The sequence below is a fragment of the Colobus angolensis genome, unplaced genomic scaffold (genome assembly GCF_000951035.1).
Source record: "Colobus angolensis palliatus isolate OR3802 unplaced genomic scaffold, Cang.pa_1.0 Scaffold14, whole genome shotgun sequence".
NCBI lineage: Eukaryota > Metazoa > Chordata > Mammalia > Primates > Cercopithecidae > Colobus > Colobus angolensis.
Genome location: NW_012114488.1, coordinates 740,165 through 748,194, shown reverse-complemented (window position 1 = coordinate 748,194; position 8,030 = coordinate 740,165).

Below are 8,030 nucleotides of genomic sequence, written 5' to 3'. Positions count from 1 at the left end.
TCAGGTGATCTGCCTCCCTTGGACTCCCACAGTGCTGGGATTACAGGCATGAGCCGCGGAGCCTGGCCTAAACCTGCCATTTTCAAAAATGAAAATATACACATATGCATCTGCATAACGTCCTCTTTCAAACCTGTGGATCCTGTGGCTTAAGTAGACATCCTAACTGTTACTGGTTTGATGGATAGCTCCCTGGAGCCAGATCCTGACTGGGGTACGATTAGGGCTGAATGGAACTGGGACAACTGGACTGCGAGCCTGCTTTGTATTCACTGGACGTGGGGGAGTGCTGACCCACTGGTGTGGCACAGCAGAGCAGTGCTGAGGCTTTTCACATAACATGATTATTAACCAGTAGTGCATAGAGCTGCACTAGACATTTTCTTTGAAGAGTGACTACTTTAGTGATGTGTCTGTAGGGGAGAGGGTGAGGTAGCATAGCCTCAATGATTTAAATTGTCTTAGTCAGGTGTATGATCTCTGCCTATGATTCCAGTCAGGATTTCTGAGATTTTCTTCTCACCCTGAGGTTTAGCACCAGGACCAAGTCATATCCGTTGAATCCACTGGTGATGGTGGAGGTTTGTTATCTCCATATAGCGAGTTTAATGGCCCTGTAGACACAATATGAAGCATGGCCCTTGAGCAGGGGACAGAAGACTTAAGGCTGTCTGGGCACAGTGGCTCACACATGTAATCTCAGCACTTTGGGAGGATGAGGCAGGTAATCACTTGAGGTCAGGAGTTCGAGACCAGCCTGGCCAACATGGTAAAACTCTGTCTCTACTAAAAATACAAAAATTAGCCAGGCATGGTAGCAGGTACCTGTAATCCCAGCTACTTGGGAGGCTGAGGCAGGAGAATTGCTTGAGCCCCGGGGACAGAAGTTTAAGCAAGCTGAGACACGCCACTGCACTCCAGCCTGGGCAATAAAGTGAGACTATGTCTCAAAAAAAAAAAAAGAAAGAATGTTAAGGCAGAGGCAGCAGGAATGTGTGCATTTCTCTTGTTGGATTCCTTGTCTTCTTCTCTCCTAGCTAAGGAGCTGCATGGGAGTAACTGTGCTGGTTTCTAGTGGATGGATACCTGTGTGTTCTCAGATGGAGCAGAGATCAGACCCTCTTCTCACTAATATGTCATCCAAATTGCTAGCAGTTTCAGCAGTGGTCCAGAAAATGGTCAAATCTCTGATGAGTAAGGTCAAGGAGTTTCCCTTTGGAGTTACAGGGGATCATCTCAAGACCAGAAGCCTCTGCACAGGAGACACAAGCATCCCGTGAACATGGAGGACAACACATGGCTTCAAATCATGCTTAGCCATGTATGCAGAATCCCTCTAAGATTTCTGTTTCAAATTCGCAGGCCACCACACTAGCCCTAAGGGCGTAGGTACTCCTGGTTAGTGAGAGCGAAGGAGGTAGAATTCAAAAGCATTGATTGCTTTCAGAACTGCAGTCCCTAAACAACATTCAAATAGCGCTAAGGAGCCTCATTCTAAAGTGAGAAAGTGACTCCGTAATTTACCTGGAAATTAGATATGCTCAGAAGTAACTTCTGACTTTTCCCATCAATTTCTAGGCTCCCTTAACACCTGTAATAGCTGGACAAAGGAAGAAAGTTGTGCTGCCCTTGGTGGAAGTTTGGACCCATCCCCAGAGAACTGTGTATGCTTCCTGCTTCAAAATAATACGTGTAATCCCATGGGGGCTGACTGGTAGACCTACTTTTTTTTTTTTTTCTGATTCAAAATGCCATTCCTGTATATTATTACAAATTTGGAAAGTCCATAAAGATATAAAGAAATTTTAAAGCTCCACACAATCCCACTACTAAGAGTTAGGGTCTAAAATATTGTGGTCTGTCCTCCTGAGTTTTTTTCTAGGCATAAATGAACGAGGATCAGCAGCGCTCAGAGCCCATAAACCCAGGCTCACTTTGAATGTAGTGTTCAGGAACTCCTCCTTGGATTTTACCTGATGGGGACCAGATCTTTTCAACCCACCAGTTACACACACACACACATAAATGCACACACTCAGCAGTTCTTGGTGTTAAAAAAAAAAAAAAAAGACCCTGATGACTTGCAGAATTAACATATCACAAAAATGTACAACGTACTTTTATGGGGTACACAGAGGTCAAGCTTGCCTTACAAAGAGATGGTGGATCCAAGGCTTAATTTACAGAAAAAAAGCTTTGGAAACTTTTAATGAATATATAGCAATTTTAAAACATTACACTTTATACAACTTTTATTATTATTTTTTAAACAGAGACAAGAGCTCACTATGTTGCCCAGGCTGGTCTCGAACTCCTGATCTCAAGTGATCTTCCTGCCTCGGACCTCCAAAGTGCTAGGATTGCAGGCGTGAGCCACCACACCCAGCCAACTTTATACAACTTTTAAAGAGAGAAATAATGAAATGTAATTAAAGTTCTGAATAAATGCCCCAAGAATAATGAGATCTTGAAGTCTCTTTCACCTGAGCCTTCAAAGGCATGAAGCACAATGACTACAGTAGGGATGAACAGGTGAGGAAAAAAGGAGAAAAAAAAACCAAAATCAAAACTAAGTTGTGCCTCTATAAAAGCCATCCACCAAACACAGGACAAACATGATAACAGACGATGACAGAGCAACATGTCAGTAGAAAAAAAGATGCTTTATAGGATCTTAAATGATCTCCCCTCAATATTTTTCATGAGGATGCTGTACTTATTACCAATACATCTGACTTTGTTACTTCTTTGCATTTCTGCTGCATTTCAATCTGAGAAAGTGATGAATTCTTGAAGCTCTTAGTATTGTTTCTCTCTCTTCTGGGAAGTTTAGAAAGATGGCAACGATAAATGCATAAATAACCAGCAGGAAAGGAAGGTGCACAATTACATTTAGAAACACCTATCCTAGATTTTTATTATTTTAAGAAAGAGGAAGGTTATTAAAGGTAGTTTTCGAACTACAGAAAAATCAATAATAATAAAACTATTATCTGTATGTGATGTGAGAGTTTACAAGCACTATAATAAATTTCCATTTAATTCTTGTATTAGTCCGTTCTCACACTGCTATAAAGAGTACTACCCGGCTGGGCACGGTGGCTCATGCCTGTAATCCCAGTACTTTGGGAGGCCGAGGCAGGCAGATCACAAGGTCAGGAGATTGAGACCATCCTGGCTAACACGGTGAAACCCCGTCTCTACCAAAAATACAAAAAATTAGCTGGACATGGTGGTGGGCGCCTGTAGTCCCAGCTACTCGGGAGGCTGAGGCAGGAGAATGGCGTGAACCCGGGAGGCGGAGCTTGCAGTGAGCTGAGATCCGGCCACTGCACTCCAGCCTGGGTGACACAGCGAGACTCCATCTCAAAAAAAAAAAAAAAAAAAAAGAATACTACCCGAGACTGGGAAATTAGGAAGGAAAGAGGGTTCATTGTCTCTACAGCTCCGCAGGCTTAACAGGAAACATGGCTAAGAGGTCTCAGGAAACTTACAATCATGGCAGAAGGCAAAGGGGAAGCAGGCACCTTCCACCTGATGGTTTTAAACCCATCAGCTCTCATGAGAACTCACTCACTATTATGAGAATAGCATGGGGGAAACCACCCTATGATCCATGAACCACCCCCGCGATCCAATCACCTCCTACCTGGTCCCTCCACTGACATGTGGAGATTACAATTTGAGATGAGATTGGGTTGGGGACACGGAACCAAACCATAGCAATTATTAAGCAATTTGGTGACAAAGATACTTTTTATTATTCCCACTTTATAATTTACTAAATTCACTGAAGTACATAAAGACACCATACAGCCATCGGGGGATAACTCAGTAGACTTCTTAGTCTAATTCTGTGATCCTCAACCAGGAGTGATCTCTCCACCTCTAGCAGACACTGTCAGTGTCTGGAGACATTGTTGGTTGTTACCACTAGGTAGAGCTATTGCCATCTAGTGGGTGAGACCAGGGATACTGCTAAACAATGCACACGACAGCCCCTCATAACAAAGGCTCATCCAGCCAGAGTGTCAGTAGTGCTGAGATTCAGAAACACTGGTATGTTCTACACTTTCGTTAGGGTCCTGATAAAAGTGTTAAAACTTGGTGTGGTGGTTTGTCTAAACCTCATTCTTTCTCTCATTGTTCTTGCTGTTAGAACCTCATTTTATCCAGGGAAGGTCACCCTATTCTCTGTTTAGGAGGAAATATTGATTAGACTAGACTAATCATGGTAATTCCATTTCCTGTCAGCAGCTGATTTTCAGGGATGGACATGTAACCTGGTTCTGACCAAAAGACACGAAGGGGGATCTGCTAGAGGGATGGGTTCTGGGAAGTATGTTTATGCTTTCTTTTCTTTTGAGATGTTGAAATTATTTTTAGGAAGAACTAAAATCATTTATATATGTATGATGAGACAACAAGGGATGCCAAAATAATTTAGAAAAAATATAGTTACTAAAATTGCTAGCAAAGGCAAAAAATAAATAAAAAAGTAAACCGAAAACAAATTTTAGAGATACCATGCCTTGTAGAACTTCTAGAAGTGATAGATTTTAAATTTATGAACCATTTCCTTGAATTGAAATTAACAGCAGAGAATTTCCAATCTAGGAAAAAAATCTACTTTTCTTCCTCCAAAATCAGAGAAATCAATGAAGTGAAACATGAAAGATTCATGTGAGGTGCCCTCTAATGAAAACATAAATTTTGACACAATCAGAGAAAAACATTATGAGAGAGGATGATCATTAAGTTAATATCTTCCAGTTACCTACACTTGTCCCTCAGGGTAAGTCACTGAGTTATGAATGGGGTTTGTTCAACTACAATAGTCCTTCCCACCCACATAAGATTCTTAAATCCCCTTCTATCAGAGAATTACTCTTGTAGTAAATTAGGATTCCTAAAGGGAATATCAAGAGCTCTCAGTAGTATTGAGGTTAAATCACTCTTTCCAGCAATAAACGTTATTTCTGAAAAGTAAAACTGAAATCGAACTTGTGTCAGTTAAGTGTCATTGCAGAGTTTTAAATTGTGCCTTGTGTTTAAAGGTTTTATTTTTCCCCAGTCGGATTGAGGTATAACTGACAAAAAAAAATTGTACATATTTAAGGTGTACCATGTGATGTTTTGACACATATATGTGCTGTGAAATGATGATCAAAATAAAGCTAATTAGCACATCCATCACCTCACGTGTAACCATTTCTTTTTGTAGTGAGAGCACCACACAGTGAAATGGTCACTTGTGTGGGCTGCCTGTTTGGTGATGGAAGCTCAGCTCACAGTAGATGTGAAAGTAAAACAACTTGAGTAGGACTTACAATTAGAGAAAAAAGCTTTTCTGAGCTCTATTGTCAGAACTCAGCTTAATTAAAAGCTGATATTCATGATATAGTGTTTTCTTCTTTTCTTTTTCTCTTTCTTTCTTTTGTTTTTTTTAAAGGCCTTCTGCTTTTAGTCAACTGAAATCTCCTTTAAGACATTCTTTTTTTGGTGAGGTGGCTCACGACTGTAATTGCAGAACTTTGGGAAGCCGAGGCAGGTGGAGTACTTGAGGTCAGGAGTTCTAGACGAGCCTGGCCAACGTAGTGCAACTCCGTCTCTACTAAAAATACAAACATTAGCCAAGTGTGGTGGCACACATCTGTAGTCTTAGCTAGTTGGGAGGCTGAGAGAGGAGAATCGTTTGAACCCAGGAGGCGGAGGTTGCAGTGAGCCAAGACTGCAACATTGCACTCCAGCCTGGGCGACAGAACAAGACTGTCTCAAAAAGAAAAAAAAAGTTTTTTATGTTTGGCGCCTTTCTTGTTGGCGTGATTTTTGCCTTTGTAACTTGTTCTTCCATTTCCTTCCATGCCTGTTCTTTCTTTTGCCATCTTTGATATCACATGAAAAAAATCTAGGGGAGACTTGTAGAGACCTTGAAGTTGCACTGGGCCCTGGGGAAGCTGCAGTGTGGAGAGGGGGCACACAGGCTGGTGCATAGGCATGGGGGCCGCCATGTTGGAGCTCCTTGCAGGTTAGGTATAGTGTGCCAGCACAGAAGCTATGATGCAGCCCCCAGGGCACTTGAGGCGGCCCTGCAAGCAGGTGTGTCCAGGCTGGGGCCCTGGGAGACGCCAGCAGACCGAGGCGTGCTCAGGTTGGACTGGCCCTATTTGATGGGCTAGACCACCCTGCAGGATTCAGGACTGACAGTTCTCCAAGGGCTAAAGTCTCCTATGGGAGCAAGTTGAGCCTAGGGTGAAGGCTATCCCTGGCCATGCTCTGCTACAGATGCTCCCGGACCAAACCCTCTGGGCTCTACATCAGCTGGTTTGCAGCCCCCTACCTCTTCTCTAAGGAGCTCTCCCTGCCAACTTGTGCCTCTGGTGGCTGAAGGGTCTCCTTCTGCTGGAGTTCCAGAGGCCTGTGGTGAAAGCCAGTTGCTCGATCCCAGTTCAACTCACCTGTTCCCCTGGAGCTGCTGGGGCACAGGAACAAGACCAGGTATGCAGTAGCCCTGTGCAGGGTTCCCCGATTTCCCCCTCTCAGTCCAGCTTCTGTGTGTTCCCTCTGTTCACTTTCAGTGCCTTCCCTCTGAAGATCTGCCAGGAGTATACCAGTCATCTTGGTCCCTTGGTGGCAGCTGTTTTACCTGGCTGCATCTGGTCAGCCATTTAGCCCCTACTCAAAAACTTCTTACTGTTAACGTGGGAAATACTGAATGCTATTCTTCTAAGATCTTCACAAGGCAAAGATGCCCACTCTTGCCATTTCTGTTGAATATAGGACTCGATGTATGAGCAAGAGCAATTAGTCCAGAAAAAAAAATAAAAAGTACATAAGCCCTTTTTTCATATGTGTGTTGGCCACATAAATGTCTTCTTCTGAGAAGTGTCTGTTCATGTCCTTTGCCCACTTTTTAATGGGGTTGCTTGTTTTTTTTTTTGTAAATTTGTTTAAGTTCCTTATAGACACTGGATATTAGACCTTCGATGGATGGATTGCAAAAATTTTCTCCCATTCTGTAGGTTATTTGTTCACTCTGACGATAGTTTCTTTCACTGTTTAGAAGCTCTTTTGTTTAATTAGATCCCGTTTGTCAATTTTTGCTTTTGTTGCAATTGCTTTTGATGTTTTCATCATGAAATCTTTGCCCATGTCTATTTCCTGAATGGTGCTGCCTAGATTTTCTTCGAGGGTTTTTATAGTTTTGGGTTTTATATTTAAGTCTTTAATCCATCTTGACTTAATTTTTGTATAAGGCTTAAGTAAGGAGTCTAGTTTCAATTTTCTGTGTATGGCTAGCCAGTTCTCCTAGCATCATTTATTAAATAGGGAATCATTTCTCCATTGCTTCTTTTTGTCAGGTTTGTTGCAGATTAGATGGTTGTAGATGTGTGGTCTTATTTTTGAGTTCTCTATACTGTTCCATTGGTCTATATGTCTGTTTGTGTATCAGTACCATGCTGTTTTTGTTACTGTAACCTTATAGTATGATTTGAAGTTGGGTAGTGTGATGCTTCCAGCTTTGTTCTTTTTGCTTAGGATTGTCTTAGCTATCCAGGCTCTTTTTTTGGTTCCATATGAATTTTAAAATAGTTTATTTTTCTAATTCTTTGAAGAATGTCAGTGGTAGCTTGATGAGAATAGCATATAAATTATAAATTACTTTGGGCAGTATGACCATTTTCACAATATTGATTTTTCCTATCCATGAGCTCAACATCACTGATCATTAGAGAAATGCAAGTCAAAACCACAGTGAGATATCCATCTCATGGCAGTCAGAATGGTGATTATTAAAACATCAAGAAAAACAGATGCCAGTGAGGCTGTAGAGAGAAAGGAATGCTTTTCCACTGTTGATGGGAATGTAAGTTAGTTCAATCATTGAGGAAAATGGTGTGGCAATTCCTCAAAGTCCTAGAATCAGAAATACCATTTGACCCAGCAATCTCATTCCTGGGTATATACCCAAAGGAATATAAATCATTCTGTTATAAAGGTACACGCATGTATATGTTAATTGCAGCATT